The sequence below is a fragment of the Erithacus rubecula genome (genome assembly GCF_903797595.1).
Source record: "Erithacus rubecula genome assembly, chromosome: 1".
Lineage (NCBI taxonomy): Eukaryota > Metazoa > Chordata > Aves > Passeriformes > Muscicapidae > Erithacus > Erithacus rubecula.
In genome coordinates, this window is record NC_136658.1 from 70,017,926 (window position 1) to 70,043,366 (window position 25,441).

Consider the following 25,441-nt stretch of genomic DNA (forward strand, 5'->3'; position numbering starts at 1 on the left):
CTCAGCACTGGCCATCCCTTAAGGCTGGAACTGAGTTTGAATTTTTTATTTGGATATTTAAAGTGCTGGTGGTTTGGAAAGTGCCCCCCTTGCCCAGAGAATAATTTGGACTTCTAAGTGGAAAACCAAGAAGTATTTGTTTGGCAACAAAGGGATTAGTCATGTCTCAAAACTACAGGCCATTCTTTAATTCTCACCAAAATGTATTTTTTTTTTGTCTAAAAATGTTTAATTGCCAGAAACAGAAGGTTGGGTGTCTTTTGGCCTTTCCACAAAATGTTGAAAATTTTCATGGAAAGCAGCTGTTATGGGTCAAAAAATCCCCAGAATAATCTTAAAAAGTACTCTTTTTACTGTTCAGTAGAGAAGTTTGGATGGAAAATTTTGACCAGCCTTGCTTTAGGACCTTTTATGGTGCTGTGTTGTAAAAGGATTAGACAGGGCTCTACTGGACTGCTCCACCTATTTCTGTTTATCCTTCATTATGACAGTCTCTTCACTGCCCTCAGGCCTGTAAACCTTTCTCTTCTGATATTTATGGTATTTATTAACTTGCTTTAAAATGTTTTGCTTGCATCTACTTTAATTTTACCAACAGGGCATCTTGTTGTTGATCTGGCTGTTTTCCTCCTGGCAGCCTGACTCTACTATGACACATTTCTCTTAAGGTTTACTCTAGTTTTGTGGAACTAGGTCTTTAGGGCACTTCAGCTTGCAGACCTTTATAGCTCTTTTGGTGTTCCCCAATGGCACAAGGCTTCCTTTGCAAAGATCTTTGCAGCATCTTTATCCTGGGACTTGGGAGCACACCCAGACTTTTGTCCTCCTTGTTGTTTCAATACTGAGGAACTTCCATTTTACAGCAGAAGTTGTTGTTGTTCAGTCATTGTGGGTGATCCTGTTGGTGTCATTATTGCTCATCTTCATGCTCTTGTCTGAGATTCTGATGATCTCAGCCTCCTTCTGCACCAGCTTGTGTCACCTTTTCTGCCCTGGGACTGCACCCCAAGAGGCACTGTGCTTCCTGAGGGCTCCTGCTCCCACAACAGCACTAACTAGGGCCGAAATTATGGCAAGCTGCTCAGGCTAATTCCAGAGGATGGTGGCTGCTGGTACCCCACAGGGAAAAGCATTGTGGGGATGCAGGACCAAGACTATTAAAGGAACTTCAAAAGACAGAGGCAGTTTTCAATTTCTCCACAAGCAGCCAATAACAGTGGTGTGTAGAAAGCATGGATGGAGTTGTGTTGGTGTCAAAATCATAAGGTAATGTTTAATGCACTGAAGATCTCCAGGGATAGGGCAAGTCAGCTTCACTGATTGGTGTCATTGCCCCCAGCGGGTTCACCAAAACCAAGGTTAATTAGCTCCCTAGATGTTGTGTGAATGCAAACATGCCAGTTTTTATTTTGCTTCCTCAAACTCCCATCTGATCTCACCCACTAGCACCTTCAAGCAGTGAAACATGAAGAAGTCTGGTATTAGTCTCAAGCTCAGGAGCAGGGGATGCAAGGGTGATTTGCTGCAATTTGCAATGTCCTGATGGATAGAAGTTGATACTCACAAGGTGCTTTAGTGGCAGGTCTGAATTTCTACCACCCCTCAGCTGAGGCAGTTCTAATTCTGATTCTCATTCTCAGAAACAAGTGTAAAATCTAATCAAGTCAGGCTGCTTATGCCCTATACTCCATCTGTACATCTAAGGCAATGAGGAAAGTGTCAGTTTTCTCTCCAGGCAGTCAAATCCCTGAGCCCAGTATTGTAGGCAGGGTAATTAACCCACATGAAGCATTGATTCAGATAAAAGGGGCCATTTCCTGCACCAAACTAGACAAGTGTAGGTTGTGCAGGCTTTGCCTCTCTCTCTAGGCTTGCCAGGACCCTTGTGTGCAGGCTCGGTCAACAACTGGGCTGAGCAGTGACCCAAAATATTCTGCAGGCAGTGACACTGTGTTCATTGTGGTGCTTGGTCCCACTGTGCCCCCTGGAGCACTTGATGCTGCAGGACAGTATGGATTTTGCAGAGGTGATGGTAATATTTGAAATAAGTGTGACCAGATGGCGAGACGTTTCTAATAACGTAGGACATGCTCTTAGCCAGTGCCTGTACTGGGGAAAAGACACTTTTGGCATTTTTTTTCTGAATATTCTTTTTGGAGCAGGCAGAGACGCAGAGTTTGATCACAGTGACACTGGTGCAAGTCCAAAGTACCAGCCGTGAGTGACTGAATATTGTTGGATTCACTGCAGGGTAATGAGATCAAATCCTGGTCCACAGTGATCACTCTGCACTGCAGTAGGAATATGTAATTCCTGTGTGAAAATGGCAGAGACTGTAGATATAAATGCTGGCCATGATTGCTAGTGTGTTTTACAGGAAATGCAACTGTCTGTGGAATCTCTATGGTTGTAAAAGTACAAACCCACCAGATTTCTGTCTCATTTCAGGGCTGTGTTGCATGGCAGGGGGTGAATTGCAGGTGGTTTGCTGGGGCAGCCCCAGCAGCGTCCTGCTGGAGGCTCTGGCTCTCCTGCACACAGCATGGGGAGCCGGCAGCCTTCCAAAGCATGGCAAAAAATTGACATCATTTCATGCTGCAATGCTACAGCAAAAAAGCCTGATTAATACAAGTTCAAATCCTTACATTTTCCCTGCCTTACAGTTGTCTCTACACCAAAAAATTCTCATCAGACTGTTTTCCAGACATCACACACTTATTTAGTCATGTTTGATGCATGTGATAGGTAGGTTTGAAATCTTTGGGTAAGGAACAAAATAGCTGTTCAATGAAAGCATAAAAAATATCTCAATGATAGCTTGTGAAGACTGCTAAAATGAAAAGGGACAGTGTAACCTTATGATACTTAGAAAAATATTCTTCAAAGGAAATACAAACACTCACTCAAAACAGCAAATTGTGGCTAAAAACAAACCTGTGAAGAGATACACCCACCATGCTGGGATATATCTATCTGAGGGAGACAGCAGCAAATCACAATCAGGATGGAAGAGGCTGGAGAGTCATTGTTGATTAAGGATCCAAGGTAATTTTTAATAAAAGTTTGGCAATAGATTCTCCTATGCTGACATTTTTCAGAATTTCCTTCTCTGTACTTCCTAATTAGAGATTTTTACATTCTATTGCAATTAAGAAGAAATAAACCCATAAAAAGATTATTTGAAAAAACGAGGGGAGGTGTTTCTGAGAAAAGAATGATTTAAGTCATAGTCTATTCTGAGAAAATCCTTCAACAATTTTGCCCTCTGTTTGTGGATTTCCCCTTCCTATCTAAGATCCTCCAACAAATCTCCACTTTCAAGGTCGAGATATTCTGTATTTTAGGAAGGTTTGTTTAAGCAAAAGATGCCGGCAGATCCCCATGTCTGGCTTCTGCCACATCCTCCCATCCTGTTTCAAAAATAGTTAACAGCAAAATATATAAGTTTAGCTCAGACAGTGAGGGCTCAGCATCTGAGCCTGGCTTTGGTGTCCTGTAGGGGTTGTTCAGAGCTCTCAGTTGTGGTTTGGGGCTGTGGAAGGCACATACCACACTCCTTATGCCTGTTTGATGGCTGGAAAATTATTACTACCTAGAAGATCAAAGACTTGGCTTTAAAAAACAAACAAAGAAATGGAAAATGGTGTTTCTGCAGCATGCAGGCATGCTGGGTGGACACAGGAAGGGTTTGGTGAGGACTGAATGCAGTGTGCTGCTTGCTGTCTGTGCACACCCTGGCCATGTGGGTAGACAGGTATGGACAGCATTCAGTGGTGGGATGCCATTGCCTCTCTCCAGATAGGATTGGGAGGTGGATTTAGCATGGCCCTTTCCAAGCTCAGCTGAGGTCTTTGCTTGGAGTGGTTATGTTTGGGAACAGGAAACTGAGACACACATTTACAGGGCAAATACTTTGAGAACACACCAGGTTGCATCTGAGGAAAGCCCTATAGACAAATAATGAAAAACTAAGAACTTTTCATTTCTTTTCCCCTTCTGAAATAAATTATTATGAAATTTGTATTCATCAGTTCAGTAATCAAGAGAACTTTTTCAAAATGGGATTTAAACTCCCAGATAAATCTGGTAGGGCATTACCCTTCTGAAGTATGCCAGATATTCTTTGGCATGCTACTTGTTATTTAACACAGCCATTAAATGTGGTTTATCTGTGAAAAGGAAGAGGCAGGCAGGGTAATGAGACCAGCAGAACTGATGAATTAACTGACTGTGATTAGGTGCACTTGCAGAGTGAGCTACTGTGGTGAACAGTTTTATTAAAACAAGAAATATTAAAGCTGAATCTCTGGGGAGGATAGAGATGTCATGACTCTAGACAAGGGGCTGCAATGGACTCTTTTCATGGGAATAGGAAACAGAGCTTTTAAAGGACCTCTGTAGGACTCAGGGCTTTAGGGTACCTGTGGTATCTTGTAATCCTACAGTCACATGTTGCACACTCTTAAGACATCTCTCTGAGGCTAGGCATGGTATTTTGGCAAGCTGCTCAGCATGTTCTTTTCAAATGTAGACTCAGCTTTTTCCAGAGTTTCTTGGGATTTCTTAGTAACTCATGTTGACAGAGAATCAGAGCCTTTGGACACACTTGAAAAAGACCAAAGAACATAGTATTGGCCTGAAGAAAGTTAACTTTGTTAAACAAATTCAATTTGAATGAAATAGACTTTCGAGGATAATTTAGTGAAGCCAGTGCATATCTGTGAACATGCATGGGCGAACACCAAATTCTTCCTAAAATGTGAGGAAGAGGCCAAAGTGCTCAGGTACAAGGAGCAGAGGAACTATGGGGGTAGGACAGTGTTTTCTGCCTTGTTTCTCACCTGATTTTGTACACAAGGCTAAAATGACCCTTAACTCCCCTGGAGCATTGGAACCTAAGAGAGAACCGTGTCAAGACATAAATGGTGTTGCCTGCATTCAGTGCTATGGTGCTGCCTGTACCCCACTGGCTGTGCTGCTGCTTCCTCTGCTTTGAATGAGTTAGGCTACAACAGTCTGTGATCAGATCCATCCCCAGCACTGGGCTATTTAATTGTAGTCATGATCATTTGTGTTTTGAAAACTGCTATGGCACCATGTTGCAGTCTTTTTGCCAGAGATCCCGTGGTGAGGTCAGCTGAGTGACACTTCTTTTTGGTGGGGAGGGCTGGGAAAAGCAAATAAATATATCTAATATGCTGAAGTCAGAAAAACCCCATTAAATGTTAAAGAAGAAAATAATTTTTTTTTTAAACACACTTGTGCCATGAACATTTTTAAAACAAGACCTTTTACTGAATCAGAGCACAGGGATAAGACTTTGTTTCCAAAAGTAAAATAAGCACTTCACACTGGGTCAAATGTAGTGATTTGGGCTGACCCAAAAGGAAATCTGTCAGTTCAGCTCGTATGAATGTTTTTCCCCCAACTAGATCATGATTGTCCTGCTCTGCCTGGATCAGGGTGGCCCAGCAAGGGCTTGTCTACCTGAGCCCATTGTGAGGGCTCTGATGATGCCTTCAGAGCTGGTGCAGGTACCACTATGGTGCTCCTAACCCAAGCTGCCTTTAACAGCCAAGGTAAAACTGCTGAATGTCCAGAAAATTATTCCAGTGCTTATGTTGGCCACTCCTTAGAGGCAGTGGTGCAGAAATCCCTTCTCTCTGGGGCCAGGCTCAACCTCCCACCCTGGTGATACTTTTATCCACTAAAGAAGTTCCTCTGGAGCTGACAAATCTTCAGTTAGCTCTGGACATGCTGGGCCAGGGGAAAACAGCATTAGTACATGGCATAGAGGGGCTGGGAGCTTCAGAGAGGAGACAGAAGAGCAAAGGTTAGCACAACAATATGGCCTGATCCCCAGCAGAGTGGACTGGTTGTTCTGGGGAAGAGAGGAAGGACTTTGGTGCATCAGCATTTACATGCCATGTTTACAGTGAAATCCCAGAAAAAAAAAGGAAGAGCATTTTTCTGTGTGGGAAATATATGTTAGCAAATTATGCTGGGGTAGACTAAAGGTCTGTATAGTCTGGTGACAAATTTTTTGGCAGTGTCAACAGTGGCTGAATGCCCATTATGAGGGTCCAAGTGTACCTGCCACTTCCACAGAAGCTTCCCCAGCATCCAACCATTCACAGACCAGGGACAACCTGAACCAGAAATTCTGTACGCTGAACCACCTTCAGTGGACTTTTGCTTATCCAATCCCACCATGTGAACCCATGTACAATCTTGGCATTTCATATAGTGCACACTCTGTGCAACACCACCCTATTTCATAGGATTTGATCCAACTATCAGCTGGGAGCTCCACAGTGTGCACTGGAAAAGACAGTGAATGGGCTTTTCTACTTAAGCTTTCCATGCTTACATGATTACTTATTTTTGACCATATTAAACACTTTTCTTTGCTTCCAGGTCTTCTGCTTTCCAGGTTGCAGTAATCTGGGTCATTCAGCTGTTCCTTGTGTGCAAACAGCACAGTACCTCTGATCCTCCTTTGTTGCTTTCCTCTGACCCTACTCCAGTTTGCACTGTATCTTTAAGCTGTGTGGGTGGAAGAACATCCAGGACTGTACAAAGTGTTCATGATGCAAGCTCATCCTGGCTTTATGTAGTGGGAAAAGCCGCTGAGTTAGCCTTTGGCTCAGCCATACCAATCTGGATGGTGCTGCAGTTGGAAACAGGCTGCTGTGGTGGGAACAGAGCATCTGAGAAAGGGCAAAGTGCTCCCCAACAGTGCAGGAGCTCTGTGCCCAGAGTGTCCCATCAACCTGGCAGAGACCTCCTGCAGACTTGTCCTGGAGGAAAGATGAGGAGAGGACATTCATGAGGCATTGATTCTTTCCCTTCTGAAAAACAGAACAGAAAGCCTGTGAGCTGTGATATGCAGCCAGGTTCTGTGTGAAGGAGCAAGGGAGACAGGACCCAGAACAGGCTGCTTGCCAATGGGCATGAGCTGGACCAAGGCTGATTTGATAAAAGCAACAGACTTGGGAAGGGAAAAGAGATGTCTGGATGCAATAGAGAGTGACTGCTTATAAACTAAATGGTCTTCTAGGGTTTGGTGCTGGACGCTAAGAAATGGAGGAAAAGAAAACCAAAAACAAAACAACAAAAAAAGGATTCAAATTGGGTCCCAGTGGCCAAGGACTTTATTGTCATCACTCTTACACCAGGGCACTCACAGTGGTTCATATTCTGTGTACAAACAGCACTGAAGATAGCCCCTGGAAACCTGTTTTGTTTGGTATGTCTGTGCAGTAAGCTTCAATTTCTCTAATGTCTGCTAAGGGATCAGAATTGCTTTTTAACTTTATTTATTTAACCTCAATTATTCTCTCCAGCATGCAAAAAACACACGTTGAGGAGCTGAAAACCACTCATCCAATGAAGGCAGAGTTTTGGTATTTGCCTCTGAATAAATGCTGCTAGAAACTATCTAATTTTGAAATGAGCAAAGTTTTTGAAGAATGAACACTAAATATTTGCCCCAAGATGCAGAGACCTCATGACACTGGGTCTTGGCTGTTGCTGTTCCAGTGGTGTCATATTTGACTTCGGCAAAGCCACCCCAATATAATCCACCAAGGACATGGCCCCCAGTGTCATTCACACTGCATATGCTCCACAGGGATATGGTTTGCCAAAGGCTTTAGCATTCTGCTTGTGGCTTGGTTTACCAAAAGCAGAGCCAACACAGGCAATTCTAAGGGTGGGGGCCACATGCTGAAATTTCAGTGCTTGCAACTTCTGTTTCAGATTAAAAAGAGATTTTTTTCTGCTTTCCAGTGTTTTGTTTTGCAGCTGGCAGGTAGCTCTTATTTACTTGAAGGTGGTTTTTACATCTTCTGCTTGAGTGCTTGGAATATAGCAAGCTGTGTCAAGAAGTGGGAAGAGTTAATCCAAGTAGGAGAGGGTTTGACTGCAGCTGTGTGAAAAATGGGCCAGAAAGTGTTTTATGCATTTATCTTTGTTTCAACAAAATCTATTTCTTTTTCAAACTTCAAGTGCATGAGAGGGGGTAGTCAACCTGAAACGGTTTATTTAATCCCAGATAGAACAACTCGGGTTTGGCCTGCTTAGTCCTAATAAAATAAAGAAATAAAACAAGTCAGTCTCTAACTGAAAACATCTTCTAAACAACAATTTCAGAATATTTCAGTTTGAAAATGGGAATGAATACATCTAGGTTAATATAAATTATAATTTCAGGTCAAATAAATCTTATTCAAATATAAGAAGAATCTGTTGTGAATGGGGGAGAGAGAGAAATCCACTTTCTAATGCTTGCAGTTAGGTCAATGGCAAGGCTTGCTGAGCAGGACTCCTTCCCATGTGGAAGATCCAGAGATGCACTCAGTGAGAAAACATCCCATGTTACTTTTGGCTCAGGTAAATTCTGTACTCTTGAGGAGCTGGGGTCATTCAACCCATTCTTGGTACTCCCTGACACTTGACTTGGCCCATCTGAGGATTCCTTTGGGATTCCACCCCTTCATACCACTGCCATTCCACTCTGCTGAGGCAGAGAGTCCCCCTGGGATCCTGGGCATCTCTTCTTGGGTCCTTGCTTTGGAGACCTGCTGGGTTTGGCTGGGTGGTGGCTGAGCAGGGCACAGACCCTGTGCATGCTCAGCTGCCATGAGAAGCCACATCAGCCTGGTGCAGGCACCAAGGCTTGGGCAGCTGATCTGCCTTGGACAATTACTGCAGCCTTGAAGCCAGGAGAAATCTTGATTGAATCTAACTCATAAAGAGTAACTCACTGAAAACTCCTTGAGTTACTTGCACACATTTTTCTAATAAATGAGCCATGCAAATACTTAACCCTATTATTGCTTCTTAAGAGGAACATGTTACTAGCTTATCTTTAGTAGTACACTCACTGAAAGTTTATCTGTAGGGCATTAAAGTTTATAATGAACAATTTAAAACCAAACAAATAATAAAATAGACCAAATATCGCAGGTGAGATTGTGAATAATGCACCAATAAACTTTCTGATTAAACACCTGGAGTGGGTGAACAAGCATTTTACTGCAGGAGTCTTGAGGAGACTTACAGGTGTCCCTGTGTATTACAGGCAGGTTTCTGTCAGGAACCAGATCCATTCCCTGGGAGCTCACTGCTGGCTGTTTTCTTGCTGATACCTAGGGCACTACAGCAACACTGCTGGGTGCCTTGGACCCTGTGGTCCAAACTGCAGGGAACAGCCCAATTAATTGTTCTGGAATAAATCAGCTAGATCTTTTAAATTTGTTTTCTTTTGAACAATGATCTGTGGCAGTCTTGTCTTGCTCAGAGGAGAAATTTTATTAACATCAGAATTCACATGCAACATGGAAAAACCATTGTTTTCAGCTGTTTTTACAATAGAGGCAGTAATGCAAGCCCATTTCCAGAGTTTCATATTGACCATGGCCCCAGCCAGTGTCCGTGTGGTGGTGGAAAGGGCAAACAAAAGACTGTCTGAGAACCTGGGCATTGCTGGCAGGAAGCAAGGAGACATATTGGATGCTCATTTGTCATTCATGGGAGATGCAAACTGCCACTAGACATTGATCCGTGCCACTCAGCAAGATTTTTTTGCTCACTTCATCCCCATTTTTTCCCATATGTTGTAATCTACCATCTATTAAAGCCCCTTTGCTGTTTCTCTTTCTCCCCTGTGTATGTCTGTACCCTGTCTGGGTAGCTTATTCTCTTCCCATGTGCAGGTGTGGCAAAGGACTGCTGGCTGCACAGAGGGATCCTCTGCCCAGCAGCAGGCAAGTGGAGCAGATGAGGAGCACAGACACTGTGGCTGCCACAGAAGGGTTTCCACAGTAGCTGGAGTGGGGGCATGACTTGCAAGCAGCTGTTTTACAGAGCACAGATGCCTGTAGAGCTGTTGTGTGTCTACAGGTGGGCAGGAAGCACAGGGAGCTCTGGAGCCATGATTCTCTTCTTCACTTACCTTCTGCCTTCCCAGTTTAGGAGACACTGGCTTAGGATTGCCCTCAGTTTAAAAAAAGCAAAAAAGGAAGAAAGAGAAAGGAGAGAGGTTGTTCTGGCTTTTGAGGCACGGGAGCAGCAAAGCCTTGGCAGCAGTGGCAGAAAGCAGAGCCCTTTGCTGAGTCAGCCCTTGATGAGCAGGCAGCTCCGCATCGGCCGTCTGGTATTCATTGTCGGCAACTTGCAGTCTCAACTTCCTACATCATCTCCTAATCCTCTGAAAGATGTGTTGCTCTGACTCACACCGAGTGCTCTCTCTCTCCCTGGCCACTGTTTGCCTTCCCGTGGAATCACAAAGGTCTGTGCTGACCTGGCCACCATTGCTCCTGAGTGATGTCCCATGCTGAGATCATGGCAGGAGATGTCTCCAACCCAATCATGTCCTGTGCCTGGAAAGCTACTTGTACCACCTAAAGTATATTCCAGCTCTACTTTTCCTACTATATTCAGCATGGCATGGAAGGGTGGGATTTTTTCTTCCACACTGTCCCCACCAGTTGTGTCTTCTCTAGACTAAACTGCACCAGACCTCCTATCTTTCCTCCAGAATAGTTTTTCTTTAAATCCTTGCTTTCTCCTTGGACTTTCTTTCCTTGCTCAAGATCTGCTGTGTTAAAAGACAGTTTTGCCTCTGACAATCAGTGTTTTCTCAGGGAGCCAGGAGATGTCATTGCAGGAGGTAAAAAACCTTTACACTTGAGACAAACCAAACTTTCTTGCAACAAATAATTGTTTGCTTCCATCTTCGTGGTTTGGCCTTTAGATTTTTGCATTGGCTGTAAAGCCAAAGGTAATTTGATGGAACTGGCACTAATAAGCATCAAAAATAAGAGGACAAGGTCTTAAGAAAGGAAGGATGTTTCTAAATCAGTATAATATCCTGCTCATTATGTAAGAATTAGCACATATTCATATAATAGAAGGTTATATGACAGATCTTCAGTCAGTATAAACAGACAAAGTTCTGTGATCGAGTTACACTGTGCTACACCAGTGGAAAATTTGTCCCTGCCCTGGCAATTTAAGGAGTTTAAAATGAATAGTTTTGTTGCTGGGGTTTGTTGTTTATTTGCTTGTTCATTTGTTTTAAATTAATACTAATGTGTCAAGAAACATAATTGAAAGAGAGCAGAGAAATTTTTTCTTCTGTGCTTCTTATTTAGCTCATTTGCTGGTGTGTTTAAACTGAGCCTTTAACTGAGCCCCTGATTATCAACTGTTCACTGCATCCAAATCCAGAGCATTTTTATTGGTCCAGGTCCCCCTGCTCCTGGAGGAAAGAAAAGACTCTTTAGGATGGAGAAGGCCAGTGAAGTACCTTAAAGCTGAATGAAAGATTCAGAAATGCAGTGCTTCAAACATATTTATTTTTAAAACTGACTGGACTGAATCTAGGTGGGGAACCTTCTGAGAAATTAAGAAATTGTCCTTATCATTGAAGACATGTTCAAAAATGCCTTCTCCTGCCAGGTCACTTACTTCTGCACTTAAAATTGGAGTTGAAAGTTATTTTGAAGAGGGGAAGAAAAAGGAAGGTTCATTTAGATACCATATGGATAAATATGTGTTATGACCTCCCCCACTCTCAAAGGTGTATTTTTTATTCAAAGATAGAATTTTATGGTCCTAATTAAACCAATATACTAAGTTGAGATAATGCTATTTGCATTCACAGACTTTCACAGCATCAGAACTAGCCCACAAACATTATCTACAAATATTACAATGGAGGCATTTTTATTGCTAATTAAATAACCACTTTACACAAAAGCAGTGTAAAATTACATGAAGTGTAAAATACATTTAGTAAAAGCATTTACTACATTTAATAAACAGGTTTTTTAGAGATCTTTTCCATTGCACCAGAATTAGTTTTAAATTCTTTAAGTCCTTTCCCTACATTGTCTCCCTGTACAATGCAGCAGTGAATTAGTGGGACAGATGACTGATTTCATTGTAGGTTAACTTAAAGGACACTGTTGTTGTACAGTGTTGTCTGTATATTGCTACAGTAGCTATCACTGAGATAACACTTGGACATTGAGAAAGTCAGTTGGAAATAAGCACTGAGGAGAGTAATTTTCAGTGATGTCTGGGTGCTTTTTAACTCTTTTTGCTACATAGGAGCACACAATAAAGTTGTTCATTGCTTTTCCTTCTCCCACCCTGTTGTTACAAACTGTTGTGTAAAATCCTGTTCTGAAATTCTCTTTTTCCCATAGTGTTTCAATGGGAGTATTTGATCTCCTGGCCTTCTCCAAGGGGGACTGTGCTAGCAAAGTAGGATCTCCTCATGTTGTTTCAGGAGAATTATTTATGAGAAAAGAGCTGAGGAAATAGGGTTATTACTAAGGACTTGGGAATGGAGGAAGATTAATAGAACTTGAGGCTGTAAATTAAAGAGAGAATGAGAGTGAAGGAAAAAAACCCTTCAGAAAGTCACAGGATCCAGTTCTGCTCTTGCTTCACACCAGTTTGCAATCACTGACCTAAAAACTTCTACACAGCTTCAGAATCTGTTTTCTTATTGTACATAACAGGTCTGAGTGAAAAAAAGTCTGGGGAAAAAAATTGTGAAATACATGTAGATTCCAGGACAGATCCCCAGATGAGGGTAAATTATACAAATCTCAAAAGAGTTCAGAAAAGCTGATGTGATTTGGGCTCTTCAGGGCAGTTTGGGTGTGATTCCTTTTTTTGCTGTTATGAATAATAGGTAATTATACAAATTGTAACTAAACTTGTTTCAGTATTTTGTGTATGGCTTGCTTTTAAAATTTTTTTTTATAAATATGCTGTACTTGTTTAGCCCTAGTCAATACAGCAATACTCATCCTATTGTCTTCATTCGATGGATTTATGCTGCTACAAAATGAACCCAAATCTCAGTTTGGTATTTACATGCTTCAAAATAAATCACTGAGTTGCAGCCTTGATATCTTTCTTGTTTGTCTGACTGTGCAGTGAATTTTCTAGAGTCAGCAAAGTGGCTTTTTCAGCCTGAGACCCTTCCTTGTCTTTCAGGCAGGGCAGATAAAGAGACACTTTTGAGGGGAAATGTTGAAAGCTACAGCTACATACACATCCATTTGCTCTTGAATGTTTTGGAAACCTTCTGTAAATTGCTTTATAAATCGTTCAAATGATCCCTGAAACTGCAAGAAAAGTGGTTCAGCCACAAACTAATGATGAAGGGTAATGGACTTCCACTTAGCCTGAGCAACTGACATTTTCATCCAAACTGTCCATTCTCTTCAAATGTTTGGCTGAATTGCTTCCCCAGGATTTCTTTTGGTGATTTGAATCTCTTGTTGGCTGAATTATTTTTGCATTTCAGATAAATGAGATTGTACTGATAGAAAAAAAAAGAGCTTCCACCATTCCAGCAGAGAATTTTTTGGCTCCACAACTTGTCTTTTCTCACTTCAGAGACTCTCCAAGTAACAGAACATATAACATAGACTTTTAATGTGCACATTGTTTCCAGCCTTCCTTCTAATGGCAATGCTGTAAATTGAACTAACTGCTTGGTCATGTTTTAATAATTAACACTTTAACACAAAAGAGTCTTTTTGCTATCCTGTCATTTGTTGGAGTTTCATAGGTGATTTAAAAAGTCTGTTTTGTCAATCTGCTCTGTAGTTGAGAGGAAGGAGATTCTAAATTAAACCTAATGGGCCTTTTTAATTTTTTTAAAGGGCCTTAGACCTGCTTTAATTTGTGCCTGTAATACCGTGGTGTGATGTGTGTGATTTTACTGCCTCTCCATAATAATGGCTCTGCTAGGGTTGCAGTTCCTGTTGCAGCTGGAGGCAAAGCTTTGCCTTAGGTCAAACTCCTGGTGCTGGAGGCACAGGCCTTGCTGCTGTTGGGATGTCTGCCTGGTGTTTGGCCAGTGAAGCCCCCCACCCCCTCTCATTTTAATGGGAAACAGGTTGATTTTCCAGACATTTGGGTCTAAGGAGCAGGTTCATCAAGGTATGACCTGATCCACTGGTTAGGAATTGTATTTCCTGTGATATATTCAGGACATACTGAACAGACATGTACCAGTGCAAACCTTGGGGTGTTTGCAAAGCTTTCTTGCAGAAGGTATGATTTTGGGTAGCAAAGAGGTTCATACTCTGAAATGATTGAACAGGTCTAAAGATACATTCACATCACTGCATGTCAGGCACATACCTGATGTACCTGGAATTAAGAGGCTATTCTCCTTAGCTCCCTATCCATAGTCAGCTGAGAGAACTTATTTGTATTCTGGTCCTTATTTGTACTCTGGAAAGAGAGAGATTACACAGTGCAAAGAGGGAGACTCCCTTCCCAATATGAACACCTGCCATGGGAGGTGTGAATACACCTCTTCCCTTGCTCCTGTGGTTGAACAGAAGTTCTCTTTGTTCCTCGAGTGATCATGGAATAAATAAATACTTTGTGTGGCATCTGAAATGGTTTTCCATTGCCAGCTTCTGTGTCCCTTCCTTCTCCCTGTGTCCTCTCTTTAGAGTTACAAGAGATTTTTTGAGGCAGGTAGGTTTATGCTCTAGTCAAGTGCTATGCAGAGAGAGATGCCTGGGCTAGTTTTGGACAGAGCACTGGGATACTGCAGGGTGCCAGTGATGGGGAAATGTGCCTGTGCTACAGGTAAGTTATGGTGGTAGCCAAGCCACTTGCCCTGAGAAGAGCCCAGGACTGCCACAGCAAGTACAGCTGGTGGCCCAGATGAAATAGGTGATTTCACAAAGTGGGAGACTAAATCCTGTCTGGAGAATGGTGTGGTGCTCACTGGTGTACTACCAGAGAAACAACTGCTCACAAAGGCTAAACTCAGGAAAAAACTATTGTCAGGGACCACACCCACAATATGAACCTAAATTGCCAAATAACCCGCTTTCCTTATGAAATAAATGCATAACCACAAAGCTGCAATGAAATGGAAAAGCAATTCTGACAGAGAATAGTGTTTCTAAAGGCACACAGGGCAAAACTCAGAACCCACCACACCCAAATGTCAGGATAACAGTGAGAAATGAAATGCCAAAAAATTAATGCAATCTGGTGAAAAAAGATCTCAGCACATAAAAAAATATCAGCACGCACACACACACACACATTACTTCTTCCTACCCTTCCTCACTTCTTCATTTTCTCATCCTAAGCAGATTTCCAGATAGCTGCTAAGCTATATGGAATTTGTGAAGAGAAATCCAGATACTGGGCATGTACAGCACCTCTGCTTGTTGAAACAAGTCTCAAACTCTTAGCAAGTAGCTCAGCATCCAGCATGTAGCCAGCACTCGGGGTACAGAGTGCTCTGCAGGAGCTGTGTAGACCCTCATACTTTGTTCAGTTGGAACTCTAGCAGAATGATCAGATCTCAGTTAGTCCTCTTGAATCACTTCTTGCCATTCATCCATTCTTGCCAACATTTCCTCTTGCAGTCAGAGAATACAGAGTTTAAATGCAGGTTTCATATTTTTTTTCTAACTAGCCCAGGCTTTTCTTAATCCAAGAGTATGTTACTGCTGGTTTTAGCATACAAACAGACAGAATTTACTTAATGATTGGCATTTCTGCATGCATTAATATGGACAATGAAATTCTTACCAGCTTTGGAAGTTTCAGCAATATACCATCCTAAAAATCCCATCTTTTTTGTTCACAACTCTTCTCCTCTTTTCTCTTCTCTTCTCTTCTCTTCTCTTCTCTTCTCTTCTCTTCTCTTCTCTTCTCTTCTCTTCTCTTCTCTTCTCTTCTTTTTTCTTCTCTTCTCTTCTATTTCTCTGTCTCTATTCTCTTCTCTTCTCTTCTCTTCTCTTCTCTTCTCTTCTCTTCTCTTCTCTCCTCTCTCTCTCTCTTCTCTCTCTCTCTCTTCGCTTCTCTTCTCTTCTCTTCTCTTCTCTCTCTCTTCTATTCTCTTCTCTTCTTTCTCTTCTCTTCTTCTCTTCTCTTCTCTTCTCTTCTCTTCTCTTCTCTTCTCTTCTCTTCTCTTCTCTTCTCTTCTCTTCTCTTCTCTTCTTCTTCTTTTCTTCATATTCTGGAAAAAAGCTTATACTGTTTTATATGAGGCTAGAGTTGATACATCACTATACATCAGTGACATGTACCACCATACCTACTCAATTGCTCTTTAATATCACAGTATTAGTGCTTTTATGCTTTTTAATGAGGAAGTTCTTATAAAAATAGAGCAGTTGTTTTGTTTTATTTTAATGTGAGCTTTGTCAAGAGGTTGAACTCTATGTAGAGGTAACCAACACAAACAGAAGGGGCCATTTGGATTATTTCACTAGGGACCACTGATGGAGGAAGTCTGTAAGCAATGATACTCACAAACATCATTCATCCAGGAAGAACCAGGAGGAACCAGGCACCAGAGATCTTGTGTTTGTGATACACTGAATGGAGCCTTCTCCAAGGTAAGTTTGATTATGAGGAGAGGTCACCTGACTGACAACTCTTCTCAAAACCAAAACATTTTGCCTTGGCCTCCTTTCTAGCAGAGTACCATCTTACAGAGCAACAGCACAGTTGTAATAACAAATGAGGCTCCAAAGTCTCTTTCTCCCTTCTGGCTAATGTCCCAACACTGCAATCCCTGAGTAGAAAAAATCATGAGTCAGCTCCTTCTCCCTTCCCAGAAGCTTGCTTGAGCCCAGTCAGGTCATGTTTTCAAACTTTTCTCTGCAAACAGGAGGGATGGAAACTTCTCCTGCAGGAATGAAAGTTGAGGTTTGTGTTCAGTGTCTTAGTTCCAAGCTGGGACTTGAATATCAGCTTTACATTTGTGAAACACTGGATGAATCAGGAGAGCTTGTAGCAACAGGGAGTGTTTTTATGCTTTTTTTTTTTTTTTTTTTTTTTTTTTTTCTTTTTTTTTTTTTTTTTTTTTTGTGGGGATAGAGTCTGATTTACACCCCAGGACTGAATGCTTGTGGGTTTGAAATTCAGCCTCTGCTTTTGAAGTTCCTTCTACTCTGAAATCTATTTTGAAAATAAAAAAAATACTATAAAGTGTATCTAAATGGCAGAGCTCAATGAACAGATGGTTAAAACCTGTCCATGACTTTTTAGCATAACTCACTATGTGTAAAAGTGGGAAGTCAGTTTTCTTGAGCAACTGTTGGATGCTCCCCTTTCTTACACCAAAATGTTACACTGAGTGAAGAAAAAAAGAAGGAAAAATACTTCGGATGCAGACAGCAAGCTGGTTTGGGCTAGTAGGAAGTATGGTCATATGTCTGCTTAGAGCTAGGTGAAGTTAGTTTTTGTGGCACACTGAGCTAATGAAGAGCCTTGTTTCCAATATTTAGTCAGGAGTGTCTAGAGCTAGTTAGGGTGTCTTTATTGGCAGAAAGTAAAAGGAAGGATGAGTGCAGGAAGGCTGAAATGTGACACTTTCCTTTCCTTGGCTGGGCAGCCTGCAAAAAACTGCTCCCTGAATATTCCTGTGTTTGACTCTTTAATGAAAACATGGTTTGTATGATTTCTTTTTCATGTGATTTTTTAAAGAGAGGAAAGAGGGAGTAAGACTTCATGCAAACCAGTGCACCTTGAGCTAAATGAATAATGTAAGCGCACCATTGCACTCAAAACATGTGGCACTGTTTACTTGTGTCCCAGTAAATGATTCATGTGGAAAAGCTGCATGTGAACAAATGAGATTGATGAGAGTTTTACAGGCTATTTTTGTGTAATTTAAAACAGTGCCTATACTTAATGGTAAAAAGAAAAAGGAAGATGAGACATCTAGTGCTGTCAGCTTTTCTCATTCCTGATTCATTCTTTGGCTATTCCCTGCCTCTGCTCCAGAAATCCAAGGGTTCAGATGGAGAATGGAAGGAGAAAAACAGAAGAGTGAGGGAAGATTTTGATCTTTATACAGTGACAGGTTCAGAGATATCTGAGCTTGCTCTTCCACATTAAACCTGGAGCTCTCAGTGCCAGGAAAGCTGAGTGATGCTGGGTACAGAGACACGTGAACTAGCTGAATGTGTGCTGGGGAAGGAAGAAAAGTGCACAGATGCCATTTAACCATGTTTGTCTGGGCCCAAACAAGCAAGGTGACAGTGCTGACACATGCTGTCTTCTGTGCAGTGTCCAGATTACTGAGGTAAATTCCCTCTGCACCTCATCCCCTTAAAGAAGTAGATGTTGTGCTGTATCCAAGGGTCCCTGATAATGTGTCAATCTCTCTACTCCAGTTCTTCACACTCTCTAGATGTATCTTTAAGGCTGCTTAAACCCAAAAGCTTGGATTTCATAGTTATACAAAGCAAAAGATAGGTTACAGATAAAAGTATTTCATATCTCAGGAAAATTTTCTAGGAGATAAAAGTGGCCATTCTTTAGGCAAGAGTTAATAATTTATAGGGGATGTGGGAAATATCACCAGTCAAAAAGGCAAGAAAGAAACTTGTCATGGATGACTTCAACCAAAGAGCTTTCTGGTGCTGATGTCCCACAGCCAATAACAAATTTCCTTAGTGTTTCTATAAATAATAATAATGTTTTCTTTGCAAAACAGGAAATCCTGTATCAAGTATAAGGTAACCTGATAGTGGACTTAAGTCTGCTGCATGAGAAAGTGTTAGTCACAAACCCAAAAAACTGCAGTTGCTGAGCAACCAGAGATCACAGTCAATTTAGATTCATTTTATACAAATGAAATAGGGCATTGACCAAAATCTGCCCATTTGGAACCTTAGTAAGGACAGCTTTCCAAAGCTTAAAGCATTTGCTGGCATAACTGACTGAGAATAGGCATTTTAAGTGGAAAGGCACTGAGAAAAATAAGGAATTATTCAAGAATATCATACTAGTTTTTCCAAATCCCATGATTTCATAAAAAAAAAAAAAAAAAGGGTTATGTAGAAGACCACCTGCAAAAAATTTCCCTAGTAAAACAAAGAAAGAATGAAACATTAAAAAATATATGAAGAACAGAAAAAAGTCTGATCTCAATGAAGTTTAAAAAGATAAGCTGTTCTTTTAAGCCTGTATAAAGCCAAAATAGTTTTTTGCCTGTTGATACCTGTGATAAAATCATGAATGCCAGTACAAAAAAGGGAGAAAGGTGAATAAATGCTTTTTTTGTGCCCATCTGAAATGCTGGGTTGTGGCATGGAATGTTGTTATCTGTAACCAGGAGAGTTATGCCACAGACACGTGAATTTATTACCTGTGGAGATGATGATGATGATGATGATGATGATGATGATGATGATTAATTTCCAGCATAACTGTGAGAATGAGTAATTTTTAAAGTTTTGCTACAAAGTTGCTGTCATTTTGTAGATGTACAAAAAGACTAGAGAACAATAAATGTTCACCAAAATGCTGTGGTTAAAATGCTTCAATTTGAAAAAAAAAAAAAATCACTGTCCATAATCTGTGATTTCAGTTTCACTACACTTTTTGGCCTGTGAGAAGTTGGCAGAGAGAGGAAAGGAGTTGACTGCAGCCCCTGGCTCTCATGGTTGACTTTAACCATCTGAGCTGGCACCATGGCAGGGTACAGGCAATCCAGCAAGTTTCTGAAGACTGGCAAGGACTATTTCCTGACACTGCAGATCCAGGAGACAATTAGGCAAGATGTGCTGTTGGTCCTGCTACTCATTAGCTAATGGGAGGAGACAGAGAAGACAGGCTTATACTGCCCACACAGGTGCACATTGATAGAATAATAGGCAGCAGACAGAAATTCCAACAAATGAAGTTCCGATGGATATCAGAAAAAAACTTTCCTTAGAAAGGTGGAAAAATATTGGCACAGGTTGTCTCAAGAGGTTTTGATGTCTCTGCCCTTGAAGGTGTTCAAAGCTTGATTGTGCTGAGCAACCTAACCCAGCTGGATCAGTTTGGAGCAGGTTGGGCTTCATGACCTTCAGCAATCTAATCTAAATTATTCCAAGTCAGTGGTTAAACTGATGGTTCTGTATTTTAAACCTACAGAAACCTACAGAAAGATACAAACTCAATGAAGACTTAAAGTAAGATCTATTATAGCAGAGGAACAATGACTGTAGAACAATTAACTGTGATTTCTTAGATCTGTAATATCCCTCTAGCATACTTGCTATGTCCTATCTGTAGTGAAGGTAATCAAACACAGAACTAAAATATTGGATGAGACAGCAAACACGCTGCTGCTTGGAGTCTTTTAAAATCAGCAAATCCGTCCCTAAAGTTGCTGTTGGCAGAAAAATAAACCATAGAAAGAAAGATTCATTTTGGTTGGAAAAGACCTTTAGGATCATCACATATGACCATTAATTTAACAGCACTAAGCCCACCACTAAACCTTGTCCCCAAGTGCCTCATCTCCACATTTTTTCAGTATCTCCAGGGGTGGTGACTCTATCTCTTCTCTGAGGAGCCTGTTCCAATATTTGACAACCCTTTAGGGGAATTTTTTTACTAATATCCAGTCTAACCCTACACTTGTACAATATTTTCTCTTGTCCCATCGCTACTGTCTTGGGAGACCGACCCTGAATTGAGGGGCCCAGGATTGGACCAAGATTCGAGGTGTGGCCTCACCAATGATAGAACAGAGGGACAATCCCTGCTCTGGTGCTGCTGGCCACACTGTTGCTGATCTAGGCCAGGATGCCATTGGCCTTTTTGGCCACCTTGGCACACTCTGGCTCATGTACAACCACTACTCACCAGCACTCCCAGGTTGTTTTCTGCTGGCAGCTTTTCAGCCATTCTGCCCCCAGCCTGTAGCACTGCAGGGGTTGCTGTGACCCAAGTGCAGGACCTGGCACTCAGCCTTGTTGAACCTCATTCAACTGGCCTCAGCCCATTGATGACAATCTGTTTTTGGTTGCACTGAGTCTGTGCTCAGTACATCTGTACTTGGGATTCCTCCTCCATTCCTCTTGCTCACCCCCTGCTCTCATGACCATAGCAGGAAACAAACTATACAGCCCTCAATATGCTGAGCTTTGACACCTTGCATATTAACCTATTTTGCTAAAAAACCTGCAATCCAGCATGGTAGTGTGAGATGCATTGCTGTCAACCCTTCACAAATAATCTGAAGAGAAAGTTGAAGGAAAGATTCTTATTAAAACTATTAGTCATAACCTTGTAGGTGTGGCTGCTTTCTTACTACCCAGAGGGTCTATGCTTTTACACTACTGTGATGGGGCCACTTTGACCTCATCTCTAGGCAGGGAAGCCAAGGTAAGCTATTTGACCTTAAATACAAGTTTATATGGCATTTGGGGTACCTATATACTTGTATGTGTGTTAAATTAATGAATTTGGCTTTTAAATGGCACACTAGATGTGGGGTCATAATTACCTAGAACATGGGAGAAGATTCAGGCATCCTGGAATCTTCATGTGATGTGACTCAAGCAATTTAAAGTCAAGCTCTGAGCATTGGTGACAGGCCTCCTGGTTTGAAGAGGCAAACATTTATCTGCTTCCAAAAGTACCTGAGGCTTTCTGAGTAGATATGTGTTGTACTCTTGGCTCTCCAAATATTGCTCATATTGAAATTTCCTAATTTCAACTTCAGTTTCATAAAGCTACCCAGTAAACTAACCAACAGCACTGAAGTTGGGTTACTTGATAGCAGCTTATATGGTGGTTTTCTAGTCATATCAGTCAGATAAACTTTTTAGATGTATGTGTTGAGACTCCTTTTGAGTAAAAACACTCCCTTAGATTTAAAATAAGAAATAACCACCCATCTTTTCTTGGGAAAAATAGGACTGTGAACAGAAATCATTAGCATATAAAGCAGAACCCAGCAGGTTAAGCCTATCTCTGTTATTTATCAAATTGTATTAGACAATGAAACCTTCTTCAGTGAAGATTTTCTTACATTATGAAACTGTACGAGACTGAATTTGTGGTTTAGGTACAAAGTGTCTGAGGCCCATTAAGCACACTGCAACCACTTCAGATAGTCAAAACCTTCTGTTTTTTTGTTGATCAATCTGCATTTGATATAGAAATAAAGGCTAAACTGATTTGGAGTCACTTTTTCATTTCATAAGAGCCCAAACATTAAGAGAATATTTGTATCAGCATATAACTATATCAACATTTAACTGTTCAAACTTAGGGGTCTGAAAAAGTTAGCTGAAACAATTTCTGAGAAGGCCTATTCCTTGTGTCTTAAATTTCCAATATTTTGGGCTTTTTATCCCCTTGTTCAAGAAAATTCCATTAACCATACAAGAATGCAAGACCTTATATTTTTTCCTAAGGCATGTCACTTGTAAGCTTGCTATGTCCTACTACCATGATTTCTCCAGGAGTAACATAATAGCTTCCAGCAGAGAAAGACTAACTGTACTTAGCCAAAATATGGCATTTGGAAAAGCAAGCTGTACATCATTTATCTGAATGAGACAAATGAGCTCAGAATGCCTTCTTAAACTTCGTTGAAAATTTTATGGACAACTCAGATCAATATGATTTAAAGTGCAGGCAGGGCAGACAAGAAGGGTGTGTTACCCTCCATGTCAATGACCATCTGGAGAGCATGGAGCTCTGCCTAGAAATGGATGAAGAGCCAACTCAGAGCTTAGGGGCCAGGATTAAAAGGAGGGCAGAGGTCACATTGTACTAGGGGTCTGCTATACCTGACCAGGAAAACTGAGTGGATGAGTCCTTCTATAGACAGATATGAGCAGCCTCATTTTTATAAGCCCTGGTCTTTGTGGGGGACTTCAACCACCCCAATAACTTTTGGAGGGACAGCACATCAGGGCCTGATCAATCCAGGAGGTTTCTGGAATGCATTGATAATAGCTTCTTTTCCAAGTGGTACAGGAGCCAACAGGGAGAGGTGCTATGATGAAATGTGGCTCTTACAAACAAGAGGGGCTGGTGGGGAATGGGACACTCAAGGGTAGCCTTGGGTGCAGTGACCATGGAATGGTGGAATCCAAGATCATTAGGGCAGCAAGGAGAGTGAACAGCATCACTGCTCCAGACTTTGGGAGAGCAGGCTTCTGCCTCTTTAGGGAGCTACTTGGATGACTACCATGGAATCCCCTTGAGAGAATTGGGACCCAAGAATTCTGGTTGATATTCAAGGATCACCTCCTCCAAGGTCAGCAGTAATGTGTCCCAACAAAGAACAAATCAAACAAAAATACCAGGAGGTATGCATGGATGAACAAGAAGCTGCTGGACAAACTCATACAAAATAAGAGAGACAAAAAGAGTGAAAGGAAGGATATGCAGCCTGGGAGGAATACAGATAAATTGTCTGGGCAGGCAGAGATCATGTTAGGAAAACTAAAACCCTGATAGAATTGGATCAAGGAAGAGAAACTGATTGTCCTCTACCTGGGCTTGTACATATGGTCCTCCATGACATCCTTTTCCTTAAATTGGAGAGACAATGGATAGACCACCCAGTGGATAAGGAATTGGCTGGTTGGTCAAACTTAAAGAATTGCAGTCAGCAGCTTGATGTCCAAGCAGAGAGCAGTGACAATTGGCATTCCTCTGGGATCAATGTTAAGGACTGGCTTTAAACTGAGAGAGAGTAGGTTTAAATTTGATATCAGGAGGAGTTTCTTCTCTGTGACACTGGGGAAGTACTGAAATAGGTTGCCTGGGTAAGCGGTGGATGCCACATCCGTGTAAGTGTTCCTGGTCTAGTGAAAGGTGTCCTTGCTTATGGAAGAGGAGTTGAACTAGATGATCTTTAAGGTGCCTTCCAGTCCAAACCATCCTATGATCCTCTGATTCTGTGATAAAGCTAAAGATTTGCATTTGCATGATACAAAATGGAAAAATGAGCCACAGATCATAAGCTCACGGTCTTAATACATGGGATTTTTTAGTATGATAAAACAGATTGTGACATTTCCAGAAGAACTGGGCAAAAGTGACATTGAATGAGTGAAGAATAGAAGACTGTCCACCAAATAAAGAGATTTTGGTTACTTCATCTTTCTTGAGCTGATGATTTAATTCCTGCATTTCACAACTATTACTTTAAGTGTTAGTGAAAGAGTGGCATTTTTAGAACACTAAACACTGGGTTTTTCATTGAACTTTGTTGACAAATGTTTGCAATGAACTTTAGGAGCAATTTTATATGAAATATTACACTGAACTGTCTTGAAAAAACCCACAGTATTGAGTTCTTACCTGCTTTCTCTCTTGCTCATTTTCATTGCCTCTTCACATTTAGATATGTGGCCACTGGATAATTTTCAAAGGCTCCCAGGCTCAGACCTTTGGCTCAGACTCCCACTGATGATGGAGGGCTCAAAGGAAGAATACCAGCATCTTTGTCTTCTCACAGAGAGTGAGATTCAGCAAATGGAAGAGGAACACGATATTTCTGGAGTTTGTCAATAAACCTCTAGGTGAAACAAAAGAATTTATGTTTGCAGTTCAGGTCAGATCTGCTGAGAAACGCCTGCAAACACCAGTACATTGGAGAAATGTATTCAAGAACATTTCATCCTTGTGAAAATATTGCCCTGTTACAACAGCCAAGGTCACTGAGACCCAGAATGATCTTCTGGTCACAAAAGTTAAAGATGCCTGGCGGTCACTATAATTAAATTATGAGTGCTAGGAGAATAGGGAAAGCAGTTTTCCCACAAATATTTATTTGAATTTAAAAGTGACTTTAGACATGACTTTGGTCAGAAATTCTCTGTGTTCTGGTTGTTGATTTTTTTTATTTATTTTTTTTCTCATTAAAAACGTTCAGACACTGAATCTGGATGTGAGCACCCAAGCCATCCCAGTTTCCACAGCCTTCAGCTTCAGCACAACTGAAGGACAAAAGCAACAATCTCAGGTCTGTGTCAAACACAGCTGGGCTTTTTGGATGTTTGTAGATGCCGGTTTGCATCTCATGAACAAAATCCAGGTGATTACCTGGGTGAGTTAACAGATAGATGGAACAAGAAACGTTCAATTCCCACCAGGGCATGTCTGTAGGCAAGCCACCAACACAAAATAATACTAACATTAGGACAAACTGCCTTGATAATCATTAGCTATATATTTTCATCTTTCAAAGTTTTAAAATATTTTGATTTTATACTGCCTGTCCATTTGGAAATGCTCTTTTCTTTACTGTAATTTCTGCTTTTTGGATTTTGGTTAATTTTCATTTTTTCCCTCCTGAAATGCTGAACAAGCAAGTTCACAGGCAAATACACACAATATCCAAAACCCTACTATCTTAAGGCCTCAGCACGAAGCGGAAACCACATCTAACAGTGCTCTTCTTTTTGTGTTCTGATTACATGAAAATGTACAACACTGAGTACCAGGGAAGTAATGAGTTGACTGCAAAACACTGTGCACACACGTGTAAAACTGAAGTACAGGGAGTGGCAATATGATAGGTTTAGTATGGCATATACAACAATGCTGTGCTTCCACACTAGGTGCTTAACAATTTTCTATTGTTGTTTGCAATGCAGTTATACAAAAGTAAAAA

The 25,441-nt window shown here is 41.2% G+C and overlaps 1 long non-coding RNA gene across 1 annotated transcript in view; it reads left to right on the plus strand.

Moving 5' to 3' along the window:
- Positions 1 to 24,475, plus strand: part of LOC306807284 — a 29,971-nt gene extending 5,496 nt beyond the window's left edge. The window contains exons 2-3 of the long non-coding RNA XR_013775686.1: positions 16,344 to 16,412; positions 24,170 to 24,475. This is a non-coding gene — a long non-coding RNA (uncharacterized lncRNA). The remainder of the gene's footprint in view (positions 1 to 16,343; positions 16,413 to 24,169) is intronic.
- Positions 24,476 to 25,441: the final 966 nt, after the last annotated feature.